General features: G+C 30.8%; 1 pseudogene; it reads right to left on the bottom strand.

Annotated features, from left to right (window-relative positions):
- Positions 1-1,723: 1,723 nt before the first annotated feature.
- Positions 1,724-2,875, bottom strand: LOC140432064 (ubiA prenyltransferase domain-containing protein 1 homolog; annotated as a pseudogene).
- Positions 2,876-6,191: the final 3,316 nt, after the last annotated feature.

Below are 6,191 nucleotides of genomic sequence, written 5' to 3' on the forward strand. Positions count from 1 at the left end.
TTACTTATTACTTTTGAATTATTTACTTCGTTTCACTTTGGGGCTGTATCTGTTTGTGAAGCTAGAATTTATGTCTGAGTTGTTAGCTGTTCATTGTCTTTACATAATTCATTTTAGCGTATATCTCTGTATTTCTTTAATTATCTTTATCATGTTTCATTTAAATAACCATTTAAAAAAATCTCTCCTTTAATTTTATGCGGTTGGTCAATCCGTCCATATTTATTCTTAAACTATGATAGCTAGATATTGTGCATTACAAAGCATCTTAGGTCAAAGTGAATGATTACAGAGATATATGTGATATCCATTAGACTATGTCTAGGTAGGTTCGGATCTCGTCTGCAGTGTAATCTCATAGTTTTTCCATTAGTTTACTTCTAGCTACTTCATGCTGTTTTAAGAAATTCTGTTTTAGGACATTTCATCATAAATTTTATCTGATTAAAAATAAATCATTTTCATAGTATTCGGTTTTTTAATTTGTTTGTGGATCCAGCCTGTCTTTTTTTTTTGTAATATATCTTCAGTGTCAAATTCTTCATTTTATTAGTGTTATCTTTGTCTTCTGTTTTTCTTGTTATCTAATTCATTACTTTCCTTTTAGCATATTTCTTCATAAATAATCTCATTATCAAGCTCTCTGTATATCTTTCTTAACTTTTTATCATCATTCTAGTTTTATAACTTTATGTGGGCCCTAGCCTTCTTAAGTATTTTCCTTGTCTATCTCCTTCCTCCACCAAGCAATTAATTCCATGTTTCTGATATCTTCTTCCATATTATCACTGAATTTTTTTCTGAGTCTTCCTCTTCTCTGCCCAATAAGTCTATCAGTGTTTTTACTGGATCATTGTATCTATCTGTCTTCTTGTGGCTATCTGTTCAGTATTGAGCTATCCATTTTATTATATTTTTTGTGTTAACCTTTTGTTTTTCTTATTAGCTGATTAATTCATTTTCTTTTAGCATTCTTCATAAATCATCTCATTATCAAGATCTCTGTATATCTTTCCTAGCTTTTCATCATCATTCTGGCTTTAAATCCTATGTGAGCCCTAGCCTTCTGTAGAATTCTCCTGCTTTCACCTCTCATCAAGTTTCTCACATTATCTTCAATGTTATCCATGATTTTTTCTGGTTTCCCTTCTTTCTTATAATCTATCAAGGATTTTTCTTACTTGATCATTTTGTCCTATCTCTTTAGTGTCAGTTATTTATATTATTTTTGTCTTAAACTCTTGTTAGCAGATTGATCCATTTTTTTAACACATTTGTTCATAACATAAATCGTCACCATTATTCTGGCTTTATAACCCTAGTTTGCTCAAGAATTTCACTTGTCTTACCTGTCCATCTCCTTCCTCCTCCAAGTATGCACTACCATATTTCTTGTATCTTCTTTTATGTTGAAATATTGGTGAATATTGTGGTAATGTGAATATTTAATAAACCATTAAATTCCTCAATAGATTAAATATACAGAGAATGAATGATACCTGTTACATTTACTATACTCACACAAAATAGCTTCCTTTCATTTGATTCATTCTGGTCTAACACTACTAAAATTATTTCCACCCATTTCTATTTTCCTCTTCAGAATCCTCTGAACATACAGATAAAATGAGAACCTAGTTTCACAGTACAATCTATAAAATGGGATAACTTATTAATTCGGGATGAGTACATCAAAGGTTTATAAAAATTAAATTAGAAAATGTTAGTTAAAAGTTTTTATTAAGTACAGTACAAAAAAATAATATAAATAAAAAGTAAATATAAAGATCTATCTCTGAGTAACATATGGCAATGTCGAAACCATACTACAAGCCACTACGTAGAGCACCCCAAAAAATAAGTTCAATTTTGCAGTCTTTTTTGGTACGCTATGAATATCTTTTGACCTGAACGGCTTCTCAATTTTAAATGCCCCTGGTAAAGTGACGAGAGGTAGCATGAACCACTTAGAATATTTAATGAAGCGACCATAAACATATGTAAGGCGTAAATAACAAAAATGCATATAAAACATGAGAAGCTGTATGTCCTATAATTATAGCTAGAGTAACAATGGCCTACTTTTTTATCAGACTCTGAGTCTCTAGTGTTGTTACTATGTAATATAGCCTCTGTATTTAAAGCTAAAGGTAAGGCATAATAAATTGTAGCCCATTCGACATGACCTGTTTGTGACATAAATGCAAATAAAACTGATATAGGGCCAAAAATAATTAAGATCAAAACATCTCCTAGAGCTATATATTTAAAACCGATACCCCCGGTGTACAAAAAACTTGACGATAAACCCCCCAAAATACACTAAAGCTAAATGTTCCATTTTTGCTGGAGATATGTTTGCTAATAGGATGAATCCAATACAACCTGCAAAATATAGGATAGCACCCAACGATACAACTTCATCTTTCGACAATATATGATCTACAAGAATTCTATCGTCTGATTTTCGATTGTCTATACCTTTTACATAGTCAAAGTAGGTATTCACTACATTACCAGCTCCATGCACTGATATAATTGTTAATATAGTAAAAAATAGAGTTATATAATTAAAATCCGAAGACCCTGGATATGTGTAAGCTATTGTCGATCCTAATAGAGTTGGAATTAAACTTGCACTAAGTGACCATGGTCGAAGAGCTAACACATAACTGGATAGTTTCATCAGTCCTCCAGATGTTCTTTTAGTTGGTACCGGACTAGAAGCTGCTCGTCCATTGTTTATTAAAGTTTTTTCTTCGGCTGCTAATGTTTCTGTCATAATTACGAAGTTGCCTTAATTTTATGGATTGTCTAAATAAATTTATTTTGGAACATAATATCAAAATGAAAAGCTAGTTTGCCCTTCATTAATTCTTTCTATATTGTCATCTGTCACTGTCAATCCATAAATTCTATCATACATGGCAAATGCACAGGACACCTTTTTAATTTTGACGTGTGTGTCAAAAATGGTAAAGGTGTCGTATACATTAACCGTAATAGACGTATATATTAACCAAAGAAATCAAACTAAATCTCTTGATTTAATATCTCTGATCAACTCCATTCGCTTAGCTCGGGCATATTGTGACAGATTCATTGTCGGAAACCTACAACACAACAATTCCTACTTCTCAGTATTATTAGCTCAAGTATCCTACTATTGCAGACTTCTTTCTTTGAAAAAAGAAGAATTATTCTAAATAGTGGAAGTGTATACTAAACCCATAACATTTTGGGTAGTATATATTTAAAATATATATTTTAGTTGTTATAATTTAACATAACTATTTATTATATATGGTGCAAACAAATAAATATTGATTGTCGGTACTTTGTAAAGTTCTATTTTATATATGATTTAGTTTGTTTACTATTAATATTAGCTATAAGTACGTGTGCTTGGTTGCATAGTAATTTCCAGCCACTTCGAGCAGGATCGGTTATCGAGAGCTCTCCGTGCCGTAATAGTTACGACGAAGACAGACTGAGGGCGCTGGCACGCATTGTCATTGGCATGGGCGCGAAGAAAATCGTAACATAACCATTTAAATTATTGCTAAAATTAAATAAAGCTGTTGTAATCAGGGAACTGCGATTTTCTTTTTTTTAATATGGCTGTTATGTGTAAAATTTGTAAAAAAATTCTCTCCAGTCAATCATGCTTGAATAGACATAATAAAAAAGTTCACAACCAGAAAAAGACTGAAATAATAAGTTACGAGTTAAATGTGTTTAATTCGAAGTGTTTTGAATGTGCAATTTCTTTTAAATTTATTAAGGATTTACGCCCACACCTACAGGACAACACAACGTAGCAATAGAAATGATAGAGATTACCTTAATGATTCTAAAGGTAAGTATTTGTACAACAAATTGTGTTATTAAAATAATAAAATATATTTTTAGAGTTTGACGATTGGTTGGAGGATATAAATAAAAAAGAAAAAACAGAATATGTTTTGACAAGAGGATGCAAATTGAGGAAAACTGATGATGGCACTGTTAAAATGTATTATTACCACTGTAATAGAAGCTATAAGAAATGTAATGCATAAAACGTTTTGAATAATAAATGTTTTACTAAATACTTTCAATATTACAGGTAACATATTCAGGATGAGGTCAGAAAAAGGTTGCCAAAGATGCAAGGTTCAGAAAAACTATTGTTTTCTTGCACAAGTCAAATTATATCAAGCCAACTAAATAATGGAAAATGTATAGTTACATATTACAAAAGTCACTACCACCATGACAATGAAATTCGACATTTGCATTTATCAAAAATAGATAAAAACCAAGTTGCAAACAAAATTATTAGCAGGAGTATCTGTTTCTAAGTAAGTTACTAGCACATATATTCACCTGACGGTCTGCTGACCATAGGTGTGTAATAGCACATATTTTACATCAGTTATAATTTAAAATATTTTACAGGATACTGGATCAAAATAGAGATCAGATTGTTGAAACTGATGTGCAAAGAATTCATCTATTAACAAAAAAAGATATATACAATATCAAAAATTCTTATGGTATAAGCATATCAGATGATGGTAGAAGAAATGGAAATGATGCTGTCAGTGTGGACATGTGGGTGCAAGAACAACGAAGTTTTGAGGAAAATGCGGTCATATTTTATAAAAAGCAGGGTATTGAACATAATAATCTTGAGCAGAATGATTCTGTTTAATAATTATGAATAAATCACAGACATATATGTAGAGAAGTTTGGTGAAAATATAATTGCCATAGATTCAACACATGGTTTAAATGGTTACAACTTTGAACTTACAACATTAATGGTTGTGGACAAATTTGGCGAAGGGTTTCCATGTGCATGTATGTTCACAAACCGACAAGACACATTTATACATAAGCTTTTTTTTGAAAAACTTAGGGATGCTCTAGGACGTATAATTACTCCTAAAACTTTTATGTCTGACATTACGGGGGTATTCTACAACGCTTGGCAGCAAGTAATGGGCAAACCTTATTATCAACTATATGTGCATGGCACATTGACCGTGCCTGGCAACAAAATTTATCAAAAATATCCAGCAGTGACAACAAAAAAGTGGGTGTATAAAACTCTGAAATATTTGCAATATATTCCAGAGACAGAAGAATTTCAAAGCAGTTTAATTAACACTTTAAATTTATTTTATGAAGATCCAGATACTGTAGAGTTTGCAAAATATTTTAAGAATAATTATAGTACTAATTCCAAACTTTGGGCAGTCTGCTATAGGCGAGAATGTGGAATCAATACCAATATGTACCTAGAGTCTATGCACAAGACAATAAATACTTTTATTTGCAAGGTACAACTGTAAAACGATTAGATAAAGGCTTACATGCGGTTTTAAAAATATTCGAGATAAAGTTGTTGATAGAATAATAAAAAAAACTAAAGGTAAGCATACTAAACGCATTTCTGCAATTGTTTCAAAACATCGTCAAGCAATAACATTATCTTTTGAGGTAAATCAGAATGAAAATGAAACGCTTTTATCAACATTTGGTGATGATAATACTACTTATACTGTTACAAAAGTAAACGACATTCCTTGTGTGAATTACAGTGCAAATACTGCAGTATATGTGTGCACGTTTACCAATGTTCGTGTGTAGATACTTTTTAAATAACACAATATGTAAACATATACACTACGTAGGATTACATAATATAAACCACCGACAGTAAACAAACATGAAAATGAAAGTAGTGAAGAAATTAAAATGCACTTAAACACAATGCAAAACATAAACAATGAAAATTGTAATATTGAAGTTGAATCTATGCAGAAAAAAGTTTTTACTTTGCTAACAAATATATCTGAACAAGTAAGAGAATCTTCAAAGGTAAAGGCTTTACAAGAATGTTGCAGCTATTTAAAAAAGGCTTCTTTAATATTAAATGTTGAAGCTAATAATGTGTCGCTGTCGCTATCCGATACTGTTAGATCTGAACCTACAAACAAAAAAATTGAGAAGCAATTGCAGTTTTTCTCTACAAAGAAGAAACAAAAACTTAAAAAAACTTTTGTCAAAAAGCCAAATATGGATGAAAAACAGTTAATTTCGGATGTTTTAAATACACGTCCGTATATTAGCTCAAATGTGGATAACGATCACAAATATTGTAAAAGTACTAATAAATAATTTTTACAACAAAAATTCTTGTT

This window comes from Diabrotica undecimpunctata, unplaced genomic scaffold (assembly GCF_040954645.1).
Source record: "Diabrotica undecimpunctata isolate CICGRU unplaced genomic scaffold, icDiaUnde3 ctg00002706.1, whole genome shotgun sequence".
Lineage (NCBI taxonomy): Eukaryota > Metazoa > Arthropoda > Insecta > Coleoptera > Chrysomelidae > Diabrotica > Diabrotica undecimpunctata.